This window comes from Zeugodacus cucurbitae, chromosome 6 (assembly GCF_028554725.1).
Source record: "Zeugodacus cucurbitae isolate PBARC_wt_2022May chromosome 6, idZeuCucr1.2, whole genome shotgun sequence".
NCBI lineage: Eukaryota > Metazoa > Arthropoda > Insecta > Diptera > Tephritidae > Zeugodacus > Zeugodacus cucurbitae.
Window position 1 is genome coordinate 18,352,062 of NC_071671.1, and position 27,888 is coordinate 18,379,949.

The following is a 27,888-nucleotide window of genomic DNA, read 5'->3' on the forward strand; positions in this document are numbered from 1 at the left end:
AAAATGTCAAAGCAACGCGAAAAATTGGCAATCAACTATTGGCAATAGTCGCATTCGGCCGCTAAGAGCACAGAAAATCGATCATCAGCGCGGTTCAATGACCAAAGGCCAGCAGACAATAACAAAAGCTATGGTATAATCGCGGACCAACACTGTTGCAAGCTTCTACCGTATACCACGTACCATCTCATGTGGATCCGATTTAAGGTACGTGACGAACGCTTGCCAACACTGTCACTGTGCTGACAGCGATGCTAACGGTACATTAACGTCAAAGCAAAAAGAAAAAATCGAAAATAAACGAGAATAAGAAATTGTTAGCGAAAGGTGATCATTGTGGCATGAATGTCTTCGCCGCGTAAGTGTCACATGCCATGCCCGCCATGACCACGCCTCGCCGGCAGCAATGCGGGCTGTGGTGGCGGTGAAGAGTGAGCAAACAATTTGAAATTTTCAGGTCATTTACAGCACAATTTTCAATTTCAATACAACAATTTCGAATGAGCCAAAGAACGAACAGCGAGATGGGGAATACTATTTAGCACATTATTCGTTTGGCATTAGAGATACGCGGCCGAGCTCAGCGGCGGCTACCACCCGCACCCGTGCATTGTCTGATTGTCATTCCCCGGCAATTCTCGAGTTGTTGTGACGTTATGCTTTCATCTCGATCGATTCCTTTCTTTCTTCTTATTTTGAACCGACTTTTGTCATTCAATTTGAATGTGAGTATTTTTATAGAAATGTTAGCGAGTGTGTGTATGAGGAGCATAAAAAATGCGCTAACTGTACATACTAGAAACGTCTATCTTTGCCTTAACCGAATGCAAAGCATTCTAAGAAGTGTTGTTTTTTGTTTTTTATTGTACCCTGACTGCTCAGCCGCATTGCAGTCGTAGAAGTGTGTGTGTGTGCATACGATCACCTTCGTTGCTCGCTCGTTGGGTGTGAAATTGAAATGCAAATGTGACAATATTTGCGCCTTAATGCCCAAAACAATTCAACGGCAATCCATTTTAATTCGATTCGATACGAATCGGAATCGATTTGATTTGAATCTAATTTTGTGCGCGAATCGCGAGCCAAACGCACAGACCGTAGGTCGATCGGTCGCCGCTTGACGTGTGGTGCAAAGTGTGGTTCGTATGCATGTTTGTAATTAAAATTAAATGTACTTACAAAAATTTGAATAGAAAAGGTTTCTAATTGCTTTCAAGAATGTAAATTATTTTTGAAAAATGCTCTTTTATCGTTTTACAGGCTCAATGTAGCTCGATTGCTGTAGATGTTGCCTACATTTAGGCGGATTAATGAAAAAAGGATATCGTAATGTCCAAGGGGAAGGATAGTAGAAGGACTTGACCGATTCGTTCGAGACGAAACAAAAAATAATAAAGTTTCGTCCTCTGCTTTCCAAAACTCTAAAATGTTTTTCTCAGAAAGGCCATCAGTGGTTTGAAGCTATCGTTCAATACGTTGAAGCCTCACTTTTAAAATGTACATACATTTGTAAGCAGATCAGAACTAATATAAGTCTGTCATTGGTTTATGGTTTTGAGAGCTAGTGGTCAAGGACTGCTCAATCCAGATGCAGTTTCTTTTAATGTAGTTTCACTTCGTTTATGACTAATATTTTGAAATATTTTCACTGATTGTGTTTGAAAATTCTCTGCTATTACTCACTTATAATGGAACGCAGTTAGAATAAAGACGATCGCACGAATCTCGTGCTCGCAAGTTCCTTACTGTATCTAAGTGTTGTTAGTTATTCCGTTTCTTCAGATCTCGAAACCATGACCTGCAATGGGCTAACGATAGGTTTCCGTTATTGTTTTTGAAAAAATAGGGTATTTATCAGTCAGTTGTTCCTGGTTCGTGTTTCGGGATGGTGTCTTAAATGAGGATTATTACAATTTAAAGCTTTCATATATTGGAAAGTAATTAATTTAATCAGAACCGCCATAAGGAGGATTTTCCCATCCTGCGGAAACTCAAAACATTTCGCAGCAGTGAACATGAGTGGTTTGTATAACCTCCCCATTTTGTATCCGTTTGTTTTCGACATCAGTCCAGGATTGACCGATCCGAGATGTTAGGTTAGTGTCTCGAAGAGTCCCACTTGGACAGCCAAGGGCGCCGGCCCATTGTGATGCCGAAAAGACTCCTAAGCATGGATCGCAATGATGACACTCATATACCGCAGAAGCGTTTTGAGCTTGTAACAATTTTTATGAGGCGTATCATGTAGATTCCAGCCAGTTCGTTTGGTTCGCCAAAGGTATAGCTACCGATATATTTAAATCTCAGTCATGCGAACGTTCGACAGTAGAGGAGGAAATGACTTGATGTTTCCACTTCGTTCGACAGGATTGCTAATCCTATCAAATGTATGTCTATACCACAATAGCCTGCGAGTATTCCCACTATTGCGGCAAGATGAACTTTTTTTAAGTAGCAGGTAGTACCGCCGATCTCTTCGTTCCATTCTGAGCCAAAAGGATCACGCAACCGAGCGGGTTCTGGTTGTTAACCTAAGAGCAAGAGGTTCATTGATCCAATGCCAAAACGCAAGAGCACAACAGAGCCATGGCCGAGATAGCAGCGGGGAAAATTACTCATCTTAGATCAATAAGTTCCCCATCCTTGCCTTCTAGCTTCTAGAGTCCAGCAAATGTACTCAAAGTACTTGGTTCTGATGTTTAAAAAAACGCGTTGCTGTTGGAAGAAGGGATGGGGAAAACGAGGACTGTTAAAAAACTTGTATTATTTTGGATCATTGTGCGATACGGACCCGGAACCCTTATAATATTGTTCGAAACCATTTTAGGTATGTAAAAAAGACATAGTTTGTCTACTTTCCAGCCTTCGAGATAATTAACCGTATGTACGGTTTCTGGACCACCCTTTATTTGCCACTCATCGATCTAGTCAAGCCTATGCATATGTAAATACACAATTGTATGCATAAATATTTTTGTCTACTCTGTAATGCTTTGAAATAGTTGCGAGCCGTAAGTGGTCTCTTAGCGATCTTACATACGCACTCACACACTTCAGACATATCTGTGTTGAAACCATTTCGAGCATTTTTTTTCACTTTCTGTTACATTTTCTTTTCTTGTTGAGGCGTCGATATATTTCAATCGATTGCTTATTCAGTGCGTTCGAGCGCATTTGATTGCTATTTATGTACAGACAAACATACATACATACATATAGATTTAGTCAATTGTCATGCCCGTCACCATGTGCCCATCCAAGCTCATTATGGGGTACGCTATGCCTATGGGCGTTTTCCTGCAGTGAATTTATTTTTCCATTTTTTTTTGTGTTGTTGTTAGCTTTTTATAGCACCAGGTATGCGATCACTTAATTTTGAAGTTTTTTTTTTATTTTTTGTGACTCGCCGATATATTTTTGGTAACTTTATTGGCAATTTGCTGTCGCAGTGTCGTTATGCCTTTGTCTCATCATTATTTCGTATTGTTTTTAGTGTTTTTGTTATATGTTTTTACGACGTTTTTGAAATTCTAACACCGTTGCACTTCCATTAGTCAACGCATTGCCGCTTCATACGCCCTAAATGATTTTGTGGCTCATAAAGTTTACGAGCTTCGCGCTTGACTTTTGGGTTCGAGCGTATTGCCGCAGAGGTGTTCCATATATTAACTAGAGTTTGTAGTATTTATTTGCTTTGCATTTGTTTGTGTCCAATTATAAAACGATATTATTTTTCAAATTCGTTGGCACGTAAAAGGAATGTCTGCCTAGATTTCAATCAGGGCCGGTTGGTGCGGCTGTTGTTGGTGGATTTATGACTTTAGTTTGATTTTTAAATGCCAATTGAGAAATAGAGCAGTAATATATTTATAGATTTAGTGTTTTTTATTGAGTTTTAGTATTGAATGTGAATAATAAGACGGTAGTGTGTACGTGAATACGTAAAAAAGGGAAGGGTTGACATTGTTAAAACCGTCAAAAGATTGTCAGCTGTCTTCATAGTTGTACTAAGGCCACTGTCATGCAAATGAGACGAATATGTTGAATATGTTTTGTGGGATTTATGAACCAGTAGATCACCTACGGTGCATTCGCCTGAAGAACTTCACTTTAAGAGTGTTTTTGGTTCGGGGCACATATCAGTCGGAGCCTTTCTTTAAACGTTACACAAGTGTCTTTGTCCGTCAACGAAAGGAACTCTGTTTTCCTTGCTTAATCATTCTGCCTCGACTGTTTTTGTTCCAAGAGAGGTTCTATACGGATCCTTCCATCCAATTGGCACCTAGATTGGTTTAAATAGGGCAAAGCGAAGACTTGATGATAATTTCAGCAGTGATTGTCAAACTTCGGTTGACTTTTCAGTGATTGTATTGTCTTCAATTTGGAAAACCTTGGATGAGTCGAGAGATTAGCACTGCAGTCTAAATCCCCTGATTATCAAGTGAATTTCTCTTCCGATTTCCTTTAAATTCTACAGTATCTGATCTGCTAAGTTATATAGGCGTCAGCTCACCTGTAACATTACGACAGACCTCAGCCGAACAAACTCTGGAGACAATAAATTGATTTGATCTTGAGTAGATCAGTTTTAAGACTATTCAATGATCATTGGAGGAGAGCAAGCTTTTGCTTAACCTCAACATTTGCTTCCTTGATGATAATCTCAGCAACTCTCTAATCAAACTTCAGTAGTCTTTTTAGTTATTGCAGTATCTTTTATTTGGAAAACCCTGGATGGGTCGTAAAACCTATATAGATCATAATATATAATGAAGTGATTACTCTTCCGATTCCTATTCATTTTTTCAGTATCAGATCAGCCAAGTGATATGAGCGCCAGCTCACTGTAGAGTCACGGCAGAACGATCTAATGTACTATGGAGACAATAATTTGATTTGATGTTGAGTAGATCAGTTTTAAGACAGTTCGATGAACATTGGGCGATAGCAAGCTTTTGCTTAACCTCAACATTTTGCTTCCTTAGCGTGTAAAGTATTGTAAAATTATGAGACCCTTCCAGCCTTAGGGTGTATACACAGAAATTTTGAGAAACTTCTTCATTAAAACGGTTGTGTAGGTGCCACAGTCTTGTGTTCTATGGCTTATGATGATTTATATGCTCGAGCCTTAAGAATTTTTTGGTGCTTTTTCTGGAAACTTTAGTTTCATCCGAACCGCCAAGTCGAAAAAATGCATGGATGGTACTGAAAATGAATACGACTCCCACAGGATCGACAAGTAGAAACATAGAGCTATATTGCATGTATGATACCGCCATCTAGAGTTCAAAACTGTGAAGGGGTTTATTTATAATAATTTAATTTGTGCCTATAAGCAACATCCTGTAACGAATGAACCAGCATACATAGGATTTTGAAATTTTTATCACTTCATATTTGAGTTAAGACTAATATATATATGTACTAAAAAAATTGTTAGCTCCGCCCATTTTAATTCGGGTATGAGAGGGTAAAGACCACTAAATTTATATTAGAACGCTGAGGTTGGTTCTGGTTTGGATACTGCTTCGTCAAAAGCTTCCTTTTATTACATACAACTAAAAAAGGGGAGGTGATGAGTCCAAGTCAGTCACGGTTCGTGGACCATGGCCTTTTTCCAGAGTTCCACAGTCCACCTAGTAAAATGCTTAAGTAGCAAAAGCTTGAGTAAGGCTTTGTAAATCCGCGGAAGCTCCTGGATTTCCGCACAGTTTATACACATTTTGCAAAAACAAGTATACGCTGTACAAACAAATTTATCTCTCTAAAAATATGTTGTAAATCGAATTACATAGAAATTAGACTGCAGGTGTGGTTTTAAGTGCCCTCATATCCGTTTCGGCATTCCACAAAATTGCAAAAAGCTCTGCAGCTATGAATATAGCTAGGTAAATAATATCTATTTTTTGTAGCTCCACGGGAACTAGACACCACCGATACCAATGGTAACTATTGGTATTTATTTATTTACTTGTTTGTTTGGTATTTTATTTATTTGTCTTGCCAATGCTGCCAATCGAATTTTATTGCCGCCAAATACTTGGAAACAAATTGCTGATTTATATTGTAGTTTTATTAGTTGGTTACGGTGGAATTGCTTGAAATATGCAAGAAATAAATAAAAAATGTGGAAACGAAAAATGCGGCAGACAGTTATTTACCTGCATTTATAATATATTTACGGACATATTTCGTATATGCAGTCTTTGGAGATTTACATATTTTCGGAAGGGTTGACACAAATTTGTGTATTTATGTTTATACTTTACGACGTAGTCGTGTGCATAAAGTTCGTTGTTATCATTAACGAGTTTGTGCTGACGCGGTGTCGTGAAATTTAACTTTATAGTAATTTTTTCTTGAACCGAAACCGCCGCCAAATACTCAGTTGACATGCTTTTCAGCAAGAAAAATCATACAACATCTGGTTTGAGATTATACAATGCAAGCAAAACACTTTAAACAAATAACAAAATAGTTGGAGTGTCGGATTGATGGAAGGATCGTCTTATCATCACATCTTGTTTGCAAGGCAGGACCTGTAGTAATAAGATACTACCTCACGTCAACTCATCTGTTGTTCGATCTTTATAACCCCCTAGTGGTACTTGTAAACCACAGTGAGAAAATATTTGTGCAGAGCCATAATAAGGATGATATCATAGTCAATTCCAATTAAATAAGAGGTAGCGATCCTCAGTTCTGATAAGTTCTAATAATCTAGACTTCCAGGCAAATACTTATGTTCCAAAACACTTTCTTCTTTACTGATTTTAAAAATTTTATTTATCCCACCACCTATAGAATTTATTGTAGTAGCAAAGAAAACAGAAGGTGACTCCTCATAGTTGGTTATAAATCCAGTTCTATTCCGTTAGGGAAGAACTGATTGGATTTCAATGAAAATAGGTTATAAAATGGAAAAGGAAGTATCTACAGGCAACTGAAAATCGGAACATGACCGATACTCCTCAATAGGAAAAATATCGGATATATAATAGCCATATTTTTGTTTAGTACCCCCAAGAACTCGTATAAAAACTATGTGGAGGTTAGACAACTGACTAACAGCTCCCTAAAAAGAACGACATCCATTACCGTTAAATACATAAAGGTCATACATTTTCTCATGTAACATGTTGTTAAATGACTTCCGTCCTCTAGAATTCGTAGAATATGAAGAAAATGTACCAAACATTTTTGGAATTTTCATTTATAAGAGCTTTAGTTGATTATATAATGAAATATATAAAGGATTTTTAAAAAGGGACGTTACAATTGTAGACCGATAGGGACAGCAAACGGCGCCATATTTTTTCCGGCTCTTTTGACATTTCTCTTCAGTAAGGTTTGCCATTTCATCATTGAAAGATATATAATCCAACAACGAATCGAAATTATTAAAATTTACTACCGAAATTCGTGGTCAGTGGCCTCAACTTTAAGACTCATGAGTCACCATTTGGTGCGGTTTATGGGCCGGTGGCGTCATTGGGCCGCACTTCTACCCTGATGATCAAGACCGGTACGTTATTATTAAAGGAAATCGCTACCACTCAATTATATCCGTATATTTTTGGCCTGAATTGGATAATATGGACTTGGAAAATATGTGGTTCCAACAGGACGGCGCCACAAGCCACACAGCGAATGTCACAATCGATTTATTAATAACCAAGTTTGGAGAACGTGTTATCTCACGAAATGGCCCAGTCAATTGGCCGCCTCGGTCGTGCGATTTGACGCCGTTAGACTGCTTCTGGGGCTATGTGAAGTCTATGGTCTATGCCAACAAGCCAGCCACGATTGATGGACTTCTTGATTGGGCTCATGACCTGGACTTCTGCAAGTGTGCCCGTTGTGGCCATGCAAATGAAATCGAGTATACATAATGACATCGAATGTACTTTCACAGGAATAAAGAATTTCATTTGTTTTATTTAAAAAAGCGCTCTTATTGAAAAACCATTTATTTCAACCAAACCGTTTTCTCGTATGGATGATATTCCTCTTGATTTAAAAGAATTTTGATTCTGGCCTGGCGGTCTTACTATGTGCATCTTGCTGAATCCGAATCCGAGGTCTATTTAACCGCATCAGATCAGGGTTTTGACATAACCCCAAAAAATCAATATGGCAGAGAGTGTGTTTAAAAATTCATCAGTAAAGGTTCCAGTAAGTTTGTCTGTAGGAGCTTTTTTCATGCCAGAAAAGCACTCAGGGTTCCAATTGCTTGTCACTTTGGGCAAGAAATACTCACATTCACCTTGTAATAATCCCATATAAATATAGTGTACTTCTTCTTCTTAACTGGCGTAGAAACCGCTTACGCGGTTATAGCCGAGTCCACAACAGTGCGCCACGCATCTCTCCTTTTGGCGGTTTGGCGCCAATTGGTAATACCAAGTGAAGACAGGTCCTTCTCCACCTGGTCCTTCCACCGGAGTGGAGGTCTCCCTCTTCCTCGGCTTCCACCAGCGGGTACTGCATCGAAAACTTTCAGAGCTGGGGCACTTTCATCCATTCGAACAACATGACCCAGCCAGCGTAGCCGCTGTCTTTTTATTCGCTGGACTATGTCTATGTCGTCGAACAACACATACAGCTCATCATTCCATCTTCTGCGGTATTCGCCGTTGCCAATGTTTAAGGGACCGTAAATCTTCCGCAAAACCTTTCTCTCGAAAACTCCTAGTGCCGTCTCATCGGATGTTGACACCGTCCACGCTTCTGCACCATAAAGTAGGACGGGAATGATGAGGGACTTGTAGAGTTTAGTTTTTGTTCGTCGAGAGAGGACTTTACTTTTCAATTGCCTACTCAGTCCATAGTAGCACCTGTTGGCAAGAGTGATTCTGCGTTGGATTTCAAGGCTGACATTATTATCGGTGTTAATGTTGGTTCCTAGGTATACGAAATTATCTACAACTTCAAAGTTATGACTGTCAACAGTGACGTGGGAGCCAAGACGCGAATGCGCTGACTGTTTGTTTGATGACAGGAGATATTTCGTCTTGTCCTCGTTCACCACCAGACCCATTCGCTTCGCTTCTTTATCCAGGCGGGAAAAAGCAGAACTAACGGCGCGGGTGTTGTTTCCGATGATATCAATATCATCGGCGTACGCCAGGAGCTGTACACTCTTGTAGAAGATTGTACCTTCTCTATTTAGCTCTGCAGCTCTTATAATTTTCTCCAGCATCAAGTTAAAGAAGTCGCACGATAGCGAGTCACCTTGTCTGAAACCTCGTTTGGTATCGAACGGCTCGGAGAGGTCCTTCCCGATCCTGACGGAGCTTTTGGTGTTGCTCAACGTCAACTTACACAGCCGTATTAGTTTTGCGGGGATACCAAATTCAGACATCGCGGCATAAAGGCAGCTCCTTTTCGTGCTGTCGAAAGCAGCTTTAAAGTCGACAAATAGATGGTGTGTGTCGATCCTTTTTTCACGGGTCTTCTCCAAGATTTGGCGCATGGTGAATATCTGGTCAGTTGTTGATTTTCCAGGTCTAAAGCCACACTGATAAGGTCCAATCAGTTTGTTGACGGTGGGCTTTAGTCTTTCACACAGTACGCTCGATAGAACCTTATAAGCGATGTTAAGGAGGCTTATCCCACGATAGTTGGCGCAGATTGTGGGGTCTCCCTTTTTGTGGATTGGGCAGAGTACACTGAGATTCCAATCGTCGGGCATGCTTTCTTTTTTTTTTATTATTATTATTATTATTAACCCAAACGATTACCCTCCTCCCGCCCAACCGACGCGTGGGGCGCAGTCCGCATACGAGCGGAATTTGCCGAGTCTAGAAAGGCAAGAGATTTTTAAGCGTCCGGTTCTCAAACTGCTCAGCTACAGAAAGAAACATTTCAACAGCTGAGATTTAAAAATTTATAAAAACAAAAAGTTAAAAATTTCTGAATATTATTTATTAAGAGAAGACAAAATAGTTTTTTTGATGCTAAATATTGAGTCAGATGGATCAAATGTGCTGGAATGCGAATTAAAATCATGACATATTCGGCAGAATGGTTCATTTAACTCAAAATTTGTTCTAGAAGATTTTAGAAATAATGGTCTAAACTGCCTGGATGAACGCAATGGGACATTAAACTTAATATCAGACAAAAGGAATGAACTACAAACTAAACCATTCAGAAGTTTTACTAGAAAAATTATACCTAGCATTTCTCTGCGACTAGTGAGTGTGGGAAGATTTATAAGTTTTAAACGACTAGTATACGGGGGAAGATTCAATCTTGAATCCCAATGTAAGTGGCCTAAAGCAAAAAGTAAAAATTGTTTTTGAACGGACTCAAGCTTATCAGAATGGGATTGATAGCTAGGATTCCATACCACAGAACCATACTCCAATATAGGCCTTACCAATGTTGTAAAAAGAATTTTAGTAATATACGGATCACTAAATTCTTTAGACCAACGTTTAACAAAGCTAAGAGCACCTTTAGCTTTTAAGACAATTGAATTTACATGAGAATTAAAATTTAGTTTAGGGTCCATATTAACTCCTAAATCAACAAAGCTAAAAACTTGCTCTAAACTGAAGTTATTTATTACATAGGGGGAAAGATCAACAGTTTTACGGGAAAAGCACATCGTTTTACATTTTTTAAGATTCAGTGGCATATCATTTTTGTGACACCAAGTAACTAAATTATTTAAATCCGATTGCAACTCAGTCCTTTCGTTATGAGAAGTATATGATTTAAAAAGTTTTACATCATCCGCATATAATAAAATTTCTGAAAACTTAATTACTGAAGGTATATCATTGATGAACAACAAGAACAGAATCGGGCCGAGATGACTACCCTGTGGAACCCCTGAAGTGACACTAATTGAATCGGATAAAGTATTATTAAATAAAACTTGTTGTTTTCTGTTAGTAAGATATGAGGATACCCATTCAAGAAGTCTTGGTTGAAAACCAAGAAGATTCAGTTTTTGCAAAAGAATTGAGTGGTTTACTCTATCGAATGCTTTACTAAAGTCTGTATATATAACATCAGTATTCTTATTATCCCTAAAACCCATTGACACATGGTTTACAAATTCAAGCAAGTTAGTTACTGTAGATTTCCCTTTACAAAATCCATGCTGAGAGAATGAAATTAAAGGAGAGATTAAGAAAGTTATTTGGTCAGTGACAATAGCTTCAAAAAGTTTGGGTATAGCTGACATTTTAGCTATCCCCCTATAGTTCTCAACAGATGATCTAACTCCACTTTTATGCAAAGGTAATATAAAAGAGTTTTTCCACATTGACGGAAAAATACCTTGTTTAAGAGATAGGTTAAAAAGCTTAGTTAAGGGCAGATAGATATATTTTGCGCAATTTTTAAGAAAGCTTGAGGGAATCATATCAGGGCCATATTTAAACGAATCTTTTAACGTAACTAAATAATTTAAGACATCTGTTTCAGAAATAATTGGTGTATTAATTACAGTACTCGGACATAACACTTGATGATATGGCACATTCATAGGGTAGTTTGAACAATAATTGGATTTGAAGAATTCTGCAAACATATTAGAAATAATATAATTGTCACATGACATTGTTGATTTATATTTCATCGCGGACGGAAAATTTGAAATCCTGCGTTTGGAGTTAACGAAACCATAAAACAATTTCGGATTACGAATAATATTATTTTTTACTTTGATTATGTAGTTTTTATAACATTTTTTGTTAAGTTCCTCAAACTGACGACGCAATTTAGAATATTTTAAATAGTCAACAAGAGCTCCAGTTTTTTTATAAAGTTTGAAAGCACGAGCTTTTTTATTTTTTAATTTACATAGCTCATTCGAATATCACAAATTTGAACTTTTTCTTTTGATAATAAAACATTTCGGAACAAATCTTTCAAAAATATTAAAAATTGTTTCATTAAAATGTGATACATTTAATTCAATATTACCACTATAATCAGGCCAAGTCAATTTAGAAAGTTCACAATTAATCTTTTTGAAGTTAGCTTTCGCAAAGTTGAACCGAGAACAAAGGTCCTGTTTGTTGCATACAAGTAATTCGTCTATGATTTCGATATTAATTTCCAAGGCAGGGTGATAAGAGTCCTCTGGCAAAACTAAAGGATCAGATCGGACCACAGAAACTGTTGAAGTATTATCAACATAGACCAAATCTAAGAATTTACCAAACTTGTTCGGAATTAAGTTAATTTGGTTAAGACCCATCCCAGACATTTCTTCCAAAAACTCATTAAAGCTTAAACGAGTGCAAAAAGGGGTAATGCAATCGTCAACAGATTTCCAAGATACACACGGTAAATTGAAATCGCCTAGAACAATTATGTAATCAGTATTCTTAGCAATTGAAAAAACATTATTTATTAAAGAAACATGCTGCGTATATACAGATAAGTCCGATTGAGGCGGAATATAAGATAAAGTTAGATAAATAGAACATTTATTAATACAAATTCGTATGCACTTAAATTCAATAAAGTCCGCATGAGGAACTTCTACTTCTTCAGATGGAATTGAAGAATGCACAGCAAATAGTACACCCCCCCCGACTCTGTTCAGTCGATCGCATCTAAAGATTTGAAATTCACTATTTAATATTTCGTTATCAAAGATATGAGGTTTAAGCCAAGTTTCAGTAAAAGCGATGACTTTAAAATTACAATTAGTGCTGTTCAAATACAATTCTTTTAATTTTGTATTTGTATTTAAACACAAAGAAGCTGATGCATGCACCTTATCAGCTCTTCGCCGCCGTATTTGAATAGCTCGGCCGGCAATCCATCGGCCCCCGCCGCCTTGTTGTTCTTCAAGCGGGTAATTGCTATTCTAATTTCTTCACGGTCGGGCAATGGAACATCTGTTCCATCGTCGTCGATTGGGGAATCGGGTTCGCCATCTCCTGGTGTTGTACTTTCACTGCCATTCAGCAGGCTGGAGAAGTGTTCCCTCCACAAACACAGTATACTCTGGTCATCAACCACTAGATCACCGCTGGGGGTCCTACAGGAGTGTGCTCCGGTCTTGAAACCTTCAGTTAGTCGCCGGATCTTTTCGTAAAATTTTCGAGCATTACCCCTGTCGGCCAGCTTGTCAAGCTCTTCATACTCACGCATTTCTGCCTCTTTCTTTCTTTTTCTGCAAATGCGTCTCGCTTCCCTCTTCAGCTCTCGGTATCTTTCCCATCCCGCTCGTGTTGCGGTCGATCGCAACATTGCGAGGTAGGCAGTCTGTTTTCTAGTGTACATAGTGTACACTAATTTAAAATATTTTTTATTCTTACAACATTTTGAAAGCTTTAGGCAAGCTTTTCAAAGCCCTCAATATTTCAGTTATCATACATACCCTGCCGCGTGAGTAGCTTATAATGCGCTAATTTATGTTATCACCGCTTTATTATCGAAGAAAACATATTTTCTCGCTTTCGTAGCCATTGGTTGATTAAAATCACAATTTATGCGCCACATAACTTCACGCATGCCACTGGCGCAATGTGGTGATATGCAACGTACATAGTTTTCCCTTCGACACACCCCTCAATTAAACACACTGAAAAGCTGATAAAAATTCTAAATATATTTTTCATATTTTTTTATTATTTTTTAATTTTATTGTGATGTTTTTTTCAATTTTTTTTCCATTTTTTTTTTTGTAATTTTTCCCCCAACATTTTTCTAATGACTTTTTATCAGCTCTTTCAATCGCTATGCGCGCTCAACACTAAGCTTTTGTATCTAAAAATATTTGCCAACAACAATTCATCATGTCGCCCAAGGCACCGCACCACGCCCCTAAATCAAATGCCTTGCTAACGCTCGGCTCAGCTCGAGTGGCTACTTTGTAGGCAATTGAAAAGCTGTTAAATTATTGAGTTCTACTCATTTGTTATTCTATTCAGAGCGACAACAACATTTTTTCGCCATTTAACTTGCATGTTGTTGATATTTGTTGTTGTTGTTGTATTATTGAATGTAAATAACACATTTGCTATTGGTTTTTTATTTTTGTATTTCACTTTTTGCAGCTATTTTTACTGCCTTCTAGGCTATTTGTATTCCTATTGTCAACGCTTTGTTGCAAGTTGGGCTGGAATATAAATCGTTTACTGGCGTGTAGAGCCCGTCAATGGTATGTTTGTACATATGTATGCTGTGTTCTACACGGTTAGGGAGCACACAAGACGACGCACGAGAATTTATTTACATATGCCTTCGTATTGTTAGTCGAAGGTGCTGTTTGTATCGCTACTTAGTATCCCGCATGCAACGCTGGTTTCGCGCACTAAAAGTCTACATCGGTTTTGCTTTACATTTCGTCTATGACGTTCGTTATTCGTGTGGCATACGAAATAAGTTCGGTTGGGTATACCTGCAGGTGTGTTTGTAAAACATTTTATTGCCTGCTATTTTTTAGGAAGACTCTCAGGTTATTCTTCGTAATTCATCAGTCCATCCTATCTTTCTATTCTTTTAATTCCTTTCATTAGCAGCTGTACGCGCTTTCTTTCCTCATTGCAGACAAAACAGACTGCAGTTCCGTTCCCAAGACAGTCGGACGTAACCGGAAAACTGTCGGTTTTTTTATCTGAATAATGCATTGTCCTCCGCTAACATTTGGAAATAATTTATTAAACTATAATAATAACAACAATCACCTAGACACATGAGGACTGGATCCTTTCGAAAAGGCTGCTCTAAAACCCGTATCGAGTACCTTTTGTTGTTATTGTTGTAGCCGAAGAAACCATTTCCCAGATAATTTTGAGTTGAGCTGCTGAGTTAACAGTCCTTGGCTGGATTACTCCAGACTGTTGTGGGAATAATAGAGTATATTTTCTTTAAGGACCGTAATAATAAATAAATCATTCAGCGATGGCAAGTCTTTTTAGACTAGCCTCCGAGATCAGTTACTAATACTTCGAGCTTTAGCATCTTAACAAATATTTGAACATTCTTCTAATTATCAAAGTGCTAAAAAGCAATGTCACTACATCAATTTAACCAGAACCATCCATCTATATTCTGTAAGGTTATTGTGGAAATGGTGGAAATTAACGTTCCTTATTATTCCATGGAACTTCGAACTATTTAGGCAAAATACCTGAATAATTTATAGCGTAATTAACCTACTTCAAAATACCATAGATCGTGACACAACCTTGCCTAAACTATCCTCTTTGAATCGCCAAGCATCTCTTCTTCTTCTTAACTGGTGTCGGAACCGCTTACGCGGTTATAGCCGAGTTTACAACAGCGCGCCATTCCTTTTGACAGTTTGGCGTCAATTGGAAATCTCAAGTGCTGCCAGGTCCTTCTCTACCTTTCCAACGGAGTGGAGATCTTTTTATTCGCTGAACTATATCTATGTCGTCGAATAACTCATACAGCTCATCGTTCAATCGTCTGCGATATCTCTCGAAAACCCCAAGTGCCTCATCGATTGTTGACATCGTCCACGCTTCAGCACCATAAATCAGGACGGGAATGATGAGGGACTTGTAGAGTTTAGTTTTGGTTCGTCGAGAGAGGACATAACTTTTCAATTGTCTAATCAGTCCAAAGTAGCACATTGTAGGTGTTGTTGATGCTGGTTCCAAGATAGACGTAATTATCTAGAACTTCAAAGTAAGACGCGAATGCGCTAATCCATCCAAAAAGAGGATGCAATATAAGAGACGAAGGCCAACTTGAACCGGGCAAATATTTCGCAGGCATTTTTATTTGGCTTAGGTTTGTAACGTCAGCGGCAACAACTATTTTAAAAGAATATGTCGTGGGTTCGAATATTCGTAGAATATTGGTTTGAAATCTTCTCCATGGAATATTGTTTTAGATGTTCTACTTGTAGATGGACTACATACAGTGTTTCTCAAACTCAGCCGTCAGCCATTAAGACATTTGTATATATAATTTTGATGGATTTTGGATCTAATAATGAACGTAGACTTTTCTTAGTATTTAAAATAGATTCCAACAAAGGAATAAAGACGAGGCTAACCAGATATGGCGTACTGTACTTAAATTGTTAAAGGAAATGTTAATATTTTTATGAAACAGTGGACCACGTTGTCTGCAAGTCTTCAGCCTTCTGGGACGATTCTCAGACATACGAATATTGGATTCCTGATTAGACTAGACGTCTCAAAAATCAAATCTCAAATCAAATTTTGAGGCGACTTTTGTTTTTCTAAAGTAAAAATCGATCATTGTTTTTCATATAACTAAGTTCCTATCTAGACGTAAATTGTATGTAATTTCCTCAAACAATACTTTCAAATTCAAATCCCGCAATCCAACTTCAACTTCCTTCTATGTCTTCCAAAATGAGAGTTTTCAATTACTTTTGTACATAAAACATAAAAAATTAAGCCGTAAAACCCGTACAAAAGTAATTTGAACCAATTCAATTAAAAATAACTGTATTTGTGGGACACGCCTCATTCATAACTCTGCCACAGCGTAAACATTTATTGCATGCGAGATGGATAACGTAATGGAAAACAGATAAAAAGCTAAACTATATATAATCAACGATTTGTTGTATGCTTGACACGAGTACAACAACAACAACAACAACGTAAAAAAGCAACAACACAATTGAACAATAAAAGTGGCACCAGCCAACAAACAGCCTTGACGCCAGCGACCTGGTATTCTGCAAGTTGCAGTTAGCCGTCGCCACTTCAAAACCACAACCCACCGAGATGAATGAATGAATAAACTCGTTGCAGCGCGGCGCATATAACAGTAATCGGTGGGGATGCATGGCAACTGATTGTTGGCAATCTCGGTGAAATCCTTTAAAGCGTAACAAACACCAACAAGCCAGTGGCAGGTTGGCGCCTGCGCAAATAACTGACTAAGAGAACAACAACAACAACAACTTTGAGTAACAACCAACCCATTGCGCTGGCCAACCTCAAACGGAGTGGATACCAACAAACAACATTTAAAGCGAATAAACCAAAGTGTTCGACGGTAGCATGCCACATAAACGTGCACAACAATAATAAAAACAATTATAATGATTAAATATCTTATTAATTCTATTGATATTGCGATTTTATATTATACAAACACTGCTTTGACTTGACTTCGCCTCGGGGCTAACAGCCAATTTTTTGGCGTCAGTGAGGGCAAGCAGCTGTGAGCCATTATTATAATACTGCGGTCGTTGTTGCAACAGTAGCGCCAATGATGAAAATTAATCTTTTCGTTTTAAGGTAGGGAAGGCGCGTATTGAAAGCAATCGGTCTCAGCTTAGTGTGAAAATGGAAATCCAATGAAAGTACATAAAGTACTACTTTTTTGGTAAAGACTTTCGCTTTGAAAACCGTGTCTCTAGTTAGGAAGAGGTTTTGCTTCGTACCTATTTAATCTAATCTTTTCTGGTTCGGAAAACCAACTAGGGGTTTTCTTTCACTAGCTGATTTTTAGGTTTAATTTGAATATATATTCTACTGATATCATAATTTCAATCAACTGAAGTGAATAACTATCAGACCAAGATGAACATTGCTGAGAGCAAGTAGTTAAATCGATCTCCTATAATCTACTCTGTGCCGGAAGTATCTAAGAATCATGGAAATGCTAGTGGTTATCTGGTGCTTACCGAGCTCACGCGACGCCCAGTCGTTCAGTCTAAAATCGATCCTATCTATTGGGACGATAATAAACTCATTGCAAACTTATCAGATATATTGTTTCTAACGATTCTCGCCCATGCAGACAAGTCTTATTCCAACTTCTTAGATTATATCAAATTTTGAGTATCTTTTTCTGTGCTGGGCTCTAACTGCTTTGAGCTCTAACTGGTCCAGGTCGTTACTAAACCTCGCCCAACTGTATGGACAACCATTAGTGGTATTAATCTTACGGTTCTTTTCTCAATTAAAGCGCTTTATCAAGCTCTACACTCACTGCTTTTAAGAAATTACTACTGGTTTCAGTCTGATCCAAAACTTAAAAAAATGGGTTTTTAGCAATCCTTCTCCGACATATTCCTTTTCAGTTTTTGCTTAATATACCTTTTAATGAATCCATAAAGAACCATAAGCTAGAAATTAGTTGTATTCAAACATTACTCTACGCTAATCGTAAGACTTTGTTCCTAAAAACGATTTCAGAAGACTCATAATTGAGAAATTTGATTCAATTTACTAATGGAGCAATTATATGGAAATATTTATCAATTTGATCTAATTAATTGATCAATCATAATTTGGTTGAGAAACCAGTTTTTGCACTGCCGTTTCACTACTCGATAACCTATCAGCTGTTATACATTTTTGTTTTTGCTTTTCATAAGAAGTTGGAAAGTTTCTTCACCTGATTGATATTTTAGCAGCGATATCTACCGTAGTTTTTTTATCCAAACATACAGCCAATCGCAAACAAAGAACGTATATACATATAATTACAAATACGATCTTTGTCGCAGAGTTGCATTTCATTTTCAAGTCGGTTAAAATTCAATTAAAACGTAATGTAGATTTTTATTTTGTATGGTAAATCGATCTTAATAAGCATTTTAATCGAGTAGAGGCCTGATAATTGATCTATTAGCTCTGTGTAATAAGGCATTATCCCACATTTTCAGTTTTTGCTTAATGCTCCATTTAATGATTCCATAAAGGGCCATAAGCGTGAAAATGAGTTCTCTTCAAACACTACTACAAGTAAAACATAAGACTTAGTTCATAATACCGATTTCAGAAGGCTCATAATTGCGCAATTAGTAATTTACGTCACACTCATTCAATTAAATAATGGAGCAATTAACTAATTACTCAGTTAATATTTTGCCAATTAGGAAATATTTATAAATTTGATATTTGTTTTTAACTTACTAATCGAACAATTGACTAATTATTTAATTAGGTTTGCATAATTAAGAAAATTTCAGCAATTCAATTGTTTTAATTTTACTAATTGAGCAATTAACTAATTATATATATATATATATATTTGGCGTAGGAACCGCTTTAAGCGATTATAGCCGAATCCACCAGAGCGCGCCACTCATTCCTCCTTTTTGCTTTTTGGCGCCAACCGGAAACACCAAGTGAAGCCAGGTCACTTTGCACTTGGTCTTTCCACCGGAGTGGAGGTCGTCCTCTTCGGTGGCTTCCTCCAGCGGGTACTGCATCGAATACTTTCAGAGCTGGAGTGTTTTCTTCCATCCGTACAACATGACCTAGCCAGCGTAGCCGCTGTCTTTTTATTCGCTGAACTATGTCAATGTCGTCGTATAAATCGTACAGCTCATCGTTCCATCGTCTGCGGTATTCGCCGTTGCCAATGTTTAGAGGACCATAAATCTTGCGCAAAACCTTTCTCTCGAAAACCCCAAGAGTCGTCTCATCGGATGTTGTCATCGTCCACGCTTCAGCGCCATACATCAGGACGGGAATAATGAGCGACTTATAGAGTTTGATTTTGGTTCGTCGAGTGATTCTGCGTTGGATTTCAAGGCTGACATTGTTGGTGTTGTTAATGCTGGTTCCCAGATAAACGAAATTATCTACAACTTCAAAGTTATGACTGTCAACAGTGACGTGGGAGCCAAGACGCGAATGCGCTGACTGTTTGTTTGATGACAGGAGATATTTCGTCTTGTCCTCATTCACCACCAGACCCATACGCTTCGCTTCTTTATCTAGTCTGGAAAACGCAGAACAAACGGCGCGGTTGTTGCTTCCGATGATATCAATATCATCGGCATACGCCAGGAGCTGTACACTCTTGTAGAAGATTGTACCCTCTCTATTTAGTTCTGCAGCTCGTATTATTTTTTCCAGCGATAGATTGAAGAAGTCGCACGATAGTGAGTCACCCTGTCTGAAGCCTCGTTTGGTATCGAACGGCTCGGAGAGGTCCTTCCCGATCCTGACGGAGCTTTTGGTGTTGCTCAACGTCAACTTACACAACCGTATAAGTTTTGCGGGGATACCAAATTCAGACATCGCGGCATAAAGGCAGCTTCGTGCTGTCGAAAGCAGCTTTAAAGTCGACAAATAGATGGTGTGTGTCGATCCTTTTTTCACGGGTCTTCTCCAAGATTTGGCGCATGGTGAATATCTGGTCAGTTCTTGATTTTCCAGGTCTAAAGCCACACTGATAAGGTCCAATCAGTTTGTTGACGGTGGGCTTTAGTCTTTCACACAGTACGCTCGATAGAACCTTGTATGCGATATTTAGGAGGCTGATCCCACGGTAATTGGCGCGGTTTGTGGGATCTCCCGTTTTATGGATTGGGCAGAGCACACTGAGATTCCAATCGTCAGGCATGCTTTCTTCCTACCATATTCTGCAAAGAAGCTGATGCATGCACCTTATCAGTTCTTCGCCGCTGTATTTGAATAGCTCGGCCGGTAATCTATCGGCCCCCGCCGCTTTGTTGTTCTTCAAGCGGGTAATTGCTATTCGAATTTCTTCATGGTCGGGTAATGGAACATCTATTCCATCGTCATCGATTGGGTAATCGGGTTCGCCATCTCCTGGTGTTGTACTTTCACTGCCATTAAGCAGGTCAGAGAAGTGTTCCCTCCATAATCCCAGTATGCCCTGGACATCGGTTACCAGATTACCAACTTGGTCTCTACATGAGGATGCGGCAATCCTCATCGTACCAGCTTGATTTTTGTCGTTGTCCAATTGTTTCGGCTGCAGCGGTTCGCAGTGAGTTTGAAATGCCGTTCCACAGTTCCCTTATACCGAGATGCTGACGAGTGCTCTCAGAGAGCAGGAGTGCAAGTCGAGTAGAGTATTTCGTGGCTGTCTGTTGCGATTGCAGCTTTTCGACGTCGAACCTTCCTTGTGTTTGTTGACGGGCATTCTTTGCTGCACAGAGGCGGGTGCGTATCTTCGCTGCGACCAGATAATGGTCCGAGTCTATATTTGGTCCTCGGAGCGTACGCACGTCTAAAACACAGGAGACATGTCTTGCGTCTATCACAACGTGATTGATTTGGTTCCGCGTGTTTCGATCAGGAGACAGCCACGTAGCTTGATGTATTTTCTTATGCTGGAATCTGGTACTACAGACGACCATATTTCGGGCCCCAGTGATGTCGATCAGCCTCAGGCCGTTTGGCGATGTTTCGTCATGGACGCTGAATTTTCCGACTGTTGTGCCAAAGACACCTTCTTTACCCACCCTGGCGTTAAAATCGCCAAGCACGACTTTTACATCGTGGCGGGGGCAGCGCTCATAGGTGCGTTCTAGGTGTTCATAGAAAGCATCTTTGGTCACATCGTCCTTCTCTTCCGTTGGGGCGTGGGCGCAAATCAGCGATATGTTGAAGAACCTCGCTTTGATGCGGATTGTGGCAAGACATTCATCCACCGGGGTGAATGCCAGGACTCGGCGACGTAGTCTCTCTCCCACCACAAATCCAACACCGAATTTGCGCTCCTTTATATGGCCGCTGTAGTAGATGTCACAAGGACCCACCTTCTTCCGTCCTTGACCTGTCCATCGCACTTCTTGGACGGCGGTGATGTCAGCCTTTAGTTGTATGAGGACATCAACCAGCTGGGCAGAGGCACCTTCCCAATTAAGAGTCCGGACATTCCAGGTGCATGCCCTTATATCATTGTCCTTAAAACGTTTGCAGGGGTCGTCATCAAAAGGGCGGTGTCTCATCCGAGGCTCTGTGTTTGTTTTCATTGGGGAGATTTTTTTATGTGGTGGGTCCCAAGCCTTACGCACAACCGCACAAGCGGGCTTCGCCTTCTCACTTTAGCTCGCCTCCAAACGGATGTCTGTTGGCTACCCAGAGGATACTTGGTCTAAGACCGGAAGTTGTGAGCTGCTTGAGCCACATGTAAAAGAATCGTTCCTGGCCACTCCCAAGTGAATGGCAATCAGAAACTTTCCTCACTTGCGTGAACTTCTACATATGACCCCACCCCCCAACTAATTATTATTAACTAATTAACCAATTAATATTTCAGCAATTAAAAAAATTTCAGCAATTCGACAACTAATTGTTCTCAGTTTACTAATGAAGAAAATAACCAATTGTCTATGCATTAGCTTTTTCCCAAATAAGGTATTTTTTATTAATTCAACCAAATTGTTTTCATTAACTAATTAACCAATTAATATTTCGGCAATTAAGAAAATTTCAGCAATTTAACCTTAAATTGTTCTTAATTTACTAATGAAGCAATTAACTAATTATCCAATTAGCATGTAGACAACTAAGAATTTTTTAATACATTTTAAATTTTTTTGTAGTTTTTCTCATTTCTTATTTTAAATATTTGTTTAGCTTTAATTTTTATTTTGTAATTATTAATCAAAATATTATTTTTTTCGCTTACCATAATTTCATTTCATTTATAATTATTTTTATTTTTTTTCACTTTTATTCAAATGTCTGACTGACTGGCGACACAGCTCAGACATGTCACTTGCATATTAAATTTTCAAATCAAACATTTTTAATAAAACAACAAAAAAACTAATTGTTGTTGTGGTAGATAACCGATTTGTTGTTTTTGTTGTATGTTTGTATACACTATATCATTTTATACGTAATTTTTTTGCCTTCTTCTATCAACACATGCAACATGCATTTTTAATTGTAGTTTATTTTTGTTTAGCAAAATCATTTACTTGTTGTAATTTGGTTGTTGCGACAACCAAACGAAGTTGATGTTTTTGTTGCTGTTGTTGTTTAGCAATTGCGAATTATTATACATGACACGAAAGTTATCGGTTGTCTGCCTGGCTGCGAAATATACATACATATGCTGTTGTTGTTCACTCGTTGTTGCAACAACATTTGCATGTGTGACGCCACGGCGAGTAAATAGGCGATAAGCGGCACGGTGCTGAATGACCAGTCGCACCAACAGCAGGCAGCAGGTGTCGCAGCGTGCAATAACAACAGCAACAAAAAAACTATGAAAACCACTTGCAACAAAACAGCAACAACAACTAGTCGCCTGTCCAAGCCACGCATAACAGGAAAAACATTTGACAAGTTGTCCGCTGCTATGATGTTTGTGGAATGTCTGAGCGGTGTTATTGCTAACTGCTGCTATTTTGCTAGTACTTTGCCGCCGCCTCAAGCCACCACGCCAGCGTCACTTGCAAACTCTTCCTGTTCTGTCAAGTCTATTCTACTATTATTATTTGTTGTTGTTGTTGCGAATCCTTGCTGTTTTGCTGTTGTTGCCTCGCCTGTCATACACAACACATCATCATTTTTTGCGCTCATTGTCCTCTCTGTACTTGTAACATTGCTTAGCTATTTCCGTTTGCCGTTGCGGCAAACTGGTTTCATACAACTACAAAAACAACAATTACAATAAATATAGAAATTGAGTTCATTCAACAACTGTTGCGGCAACTAGCCGCGTTGCAACAGTAGGCGTTGCCAAGCGATTTGCATGCAATTGCTGCAAATTATTTGCAGCCAACGGTGTGGTTTTACCATGTTTATTGTTGTTGTTGTTGTTGCGACAACAAAATTCAGTCGCTACCGTTCAACGGTGTTTTGGTATACGTTTTTCCTGGCTTTGCTTCCATTTGTTGACTTATTTAGCAATCATTCGTTTTGCCGCTTGACAGCCGTTTCCGCTATTTTCACGCACTTGAATGACTAGAAAATCCTCTTTTTATCTCTACGCTTCTCTTTCACTATTTCTCAGTCCTTACGAAGTATTTTTAATACTTTTATTTTGTTTTCTAAACTTTTTGCGGAGTGCTGACTCACACGCAAGTTTCTGTCGTCTTCCTGCTTCGAGCTTTGTATCATATGGCCTCGTTGTCTCATAGAGTTCGTCAAGCCTAGTATATTTTTAGCTTAGTTATAGAAATCTTAGCTTTCCTAATCTAAGCCCTTTCTTTATATAGATCAAGCTAATCGTAATCTACACGATAGTCTCAATACTTGTAAGCAATGTTCATTACCAGATCGTTATTTAAGGGTCAGCCCCAGTTGTCTGTCAAATATACTCAAATAACACTTCGATCGCAGATGTGTCAGCATCCCGACTGATTGTGAAACAAGAGGTAAAGCTATCTACCAAAAGCTTCAGTTTATTCGGAATTATTCCGCACACCAAGAAAGTACAAATTCGAGATGAAGATAAAATCGATTAAATCTAACTGAAGACTTTATTCTTTGATCCTTTTCATATATTGTCAAGATGACCTAGTATGACACCATAAACATTTAATTTTATAAGTTACTATGATTGGAGCTGCGCCAGAATAGAGACAAATTTACATTACTTATTAAACGAAGAGAAGACCTAATGCAATTATTTCTCTGTCTCTCAATTCCCCATTTGGTCCTTGCATTAACACATTTTTGTAAAAATTAACTTATCGATTTTGATAGACTTGGTGTCTGCAATAAATAATAAATAATATAATATAGTAAACAAAATTATGACCTTTCCCCACAGCTTAATTAATTGATACATTAAGATTATAATTGAGAAACAAGTTTTTGCCCTTCGCACTGCCGGCTACTCCCTAAACGATCAGCATTTTTTCATCAGCTGACTACTATTTTATCAATTACCACAGCAAGCTCTACAAGTCGCTTATCATTCCCGTCCTGCTTTACGGTGCAGAAGCTTGGACGATGTCAACATCAGATGAGACGACACTAGGAGTTTTCGAGAGGAAAATTTTGCGCAAGATTTATGGTCCTCAGAACATTGGCAACGGCGAATACCGCAGACGATGGAACGATGAGCTGTACGAGTTATACGACGACATTGACATAGTTCAGCGAATAAAAAGACAGCGGCTACGCTGGCTAGGTCATGTTGTCCGAATGGACGAAAACACTCCAGCCCTGAAAGTGTTCGATGCAGTACCCGCCGGAGGAAGCCGAGGAAGGGGAAGGCCTCCACTCCGTTGGAGGGACCAGGTGGAGAGCGACCTGGTTACACTTGGGATCTCCAACTGGCGCCGAACTGCGAAGGAGAGAGACAGGTGGCGCACTATCGTCGATTCGGCTATAACCGGCTAAACGGTTGCAACGCCAATCACATACACATACCACAGCAGCGACTTCTACCGTCAAGTTGCATTACAGTTTCAACTCAAATTATATCCCATTAAAAATTAAGGTAGAAAATTTAAATTTTTATTTGGTTAGTCTTAGGACAGCCTCACCGTACGTATCCGAAAGCATTCAATGAGCCTCAGCCGCACTTTTCTTGGAATTAAAAAGAAAAGCAAATGTCGAGAATTCGTCTCAAAAAGTGACATTTTCAGTTGAGAATAAGTTTGAGATGCAAACAGATCTCTACAAAATTTTGTTGGGTTAATGTTGACACAAATGTCCAAGATCGATATAAAAAAAATCGATTTCATCGATCAGCTCTTTAATTATTAACTTCTGTGCGAAAAGGCCATAGGCCATAACCTTTTCGAACCAATGTTGTGATTACTTGCTGTCCCGTTTTAGTAGAATGACGAAAGATAATGAAGAGTTTTATAGTTGTATCAAACCTTCAAAAGTTTTAAAATCACTTTTGCCTTTCATGACTCGTCAAGATCCTCAAAATTGTATGAAAATGCAATTTCTTCTACATTGGCCCCACAGATCTGGCCTCGCTACTAATTTCTGTTCTTAGACCTCAAGACAGACTCCGCTGGAGAGTGAAGTAATCATTGTGGCCTTATTTGAAGAAGAAATCGAATAGTACTTATAAATGGCATTGAAAAGGTGGAAGATTGGAGCAAACGGTTAAACGTCTTCGGTGGTAACTATTTTGAATAAGAAAATCGAGTTTTTCCACAAAAGGAAAAAAATTCCTTAACATCAACAAGGCCTGGTAGATATTGTAACTGACATCCCTAAAGTAACCCATCAAACGGAAAATTATTTTATAGGTCAAATAACGTATACAATTTATATGAAGCATGGTACAATAGCTAGTAGATATTAACAGATTTTTACAAAGATTTTTATATCGTTCGGGTTCGTTCCGCGTTGACACTCGTTAACTTTAGAAATCTCCAGATTTGTTGTTTCAAATTAGAGACGTTAGTCAGTAGTCTTATTGCCTTTTCAAACAGGAGCTAATGGCTGAATTTTTGATAAGGAAAGCTACGGTAGATGTCGCTGCTAAAAATATCAATCAGCTGATGAAACTTATCAACTTCTTTTTTGTTTTTGAGAAGCAAAAACAAAAATGTATAACAGCTGATCAGTTATCGAGTGTAAAAGGCAAAAAGGGTTAATTTATAAAAATGTTGATTGATCAATTAATTTGGCTGTCTAAAACGGTATTATGAAATTAAGTACATTTAAATGCAGCTGGGATAGAGAGACATCCTCACAGTTTCTCAAATTTATTTTCAATTCATATGCATACTTATACATATATATTCTTCTGACTACATCTGTACTGCATACTAATGTAATCCCAGAGACTCACCATAAATTGACGTGTATTTCATTCGCCATTAAACGATTTGACTGCCCATAAAATTCAACGAAATCAATTATTGCATTACAATTAATTACAACATTAGCTCTCAATCTCATTAGATTTTCATTAAAGGTATGTGGTTCCTACAACAAATAAATAACTATTTAAATATTAATAGAATTTTCCACAATATTTTTTCTCACATTGTTTTTAATTAAATAATATATGTATATACGTGTATATTTACAACAGTTTCATTATGCAAATTTGATATTACGATTAAAATGGTCTTACGTCATGTGGAATGTATGTACGTAATTAATAACGACAACGCGTATAAGCCATAACAACAGCGAGCAGCTACAAGTGTCGCCAATTAATCATTTCCGATTGAAAAAAATTCCCTTTCCTTTCGCTCATTCTGCAAAAGCACACGTGTCGTTGTCATTGTTGGATTAAGGGCCACTCAATGTGCGAATGTATGGCGACGCCGATAAATTATTGGAAACTCATTGGAAGCGGTGTTTGTCATAACATTTTTTTCTATTTACATAAATATATGGAAGTTTTTCAAGATATTAGAATGAAATAAACATTACAGTTCTTTGTCACTTACAGTTTTCCAAGAAGACCTTGTTCTAGATAATTGTTGTAATATTTGATGGTATCCGGCGTCTCTAAGTTGTCAGTCACCTGCCGCGTCTTTTCTTCATTTCGGAAATACACTTCGAGTGATGACATCAAATCAAAAGTCTTCTACAACTTCAAAATTAAAGGAATGGTTTACTTTGTTAAACTTCTAACACAGATTTACTCGAACTTTTTTTAGAAGTGAAAAGTGAAGTTATCTTGATTACTTATGGAATAAGAGTATGCGATCGATATACAGCATATTCCAGGGTTTTGGCGGAGAAGGAGAAATGATACACATATGTATTTTATTTTATTTTGAAAATACAGTGTTTATCATAAATCTTAGCACATTCAAGATATACTTCAGCTTACTCGGATTTTGAGATTTACATTCGAGTAGTATATTCTCAAGGACCTGCCTTTATGCCGCGATGTCTGAATTTGGTATCCCCGCAAAACGAATACGGCTGAGCAACACCAAAAGCTCCGTCCTGATTGGGAAGGACCTCTCCGAGCCGTTCGATACCAAACGAGGTTTCAGACAAGGTGACTCACTATCGTGCGACTTCTTTAACCTGATGCTGGACAAAATTATAAGAGCTGCAGGGCTAAATAGAGAAGGTACAATCTTCTATAAGAGTATACAGCTACTGGCGTAAGCCGATGATATCGATATCATTGGAAACAACACCCGCGCCGTTAGTTCTGCTTTTTCCAGACTGGATAAGGAAGCGAAGCGTATGGGTCTGGCGGTGAACGAGGACAAGACGAAATATCTCCTGTCGTCAAACAAACAGTCAGCGCTTTCACGTCTTGGCTCCAACGTCACTGTTG

The 27,888-nt window shown here is 38.4% G+C and overlaps 1 protein-coding gene and 1 long non-coding RNA gene across 3 annotated transcripts in view; one reads left to right on the forward strand and one right to left on the reverse strand.

The window, feature by feature from the left end:
* LOC114804952 (uncharacterized) overlaps positions 1 to 27,888 on the forward strand; it is a 339,668-nt gene that overhangs the window by 76,288 nt on the left and 235,492 nt on the right. The gene's annotated exons all lie outside the window — the stretch shown is intronic.
* On the reverse strand, positions 23,809 to 27,274 carry LOC128922533 (uncharacterized). Its single transcript, XR_008471750.1, has 4 exons — positions 27,038 to 27,274; positions 26,716 to 26,964; positions 26,428 to 26,564; positions 23,809 to 24,377 (listed from the first exon to the last, which is right to left on the reverse strand). It is a non-coding gene; the product is annotated as an uncharacterized LOC128922533 (long non-coding RNA).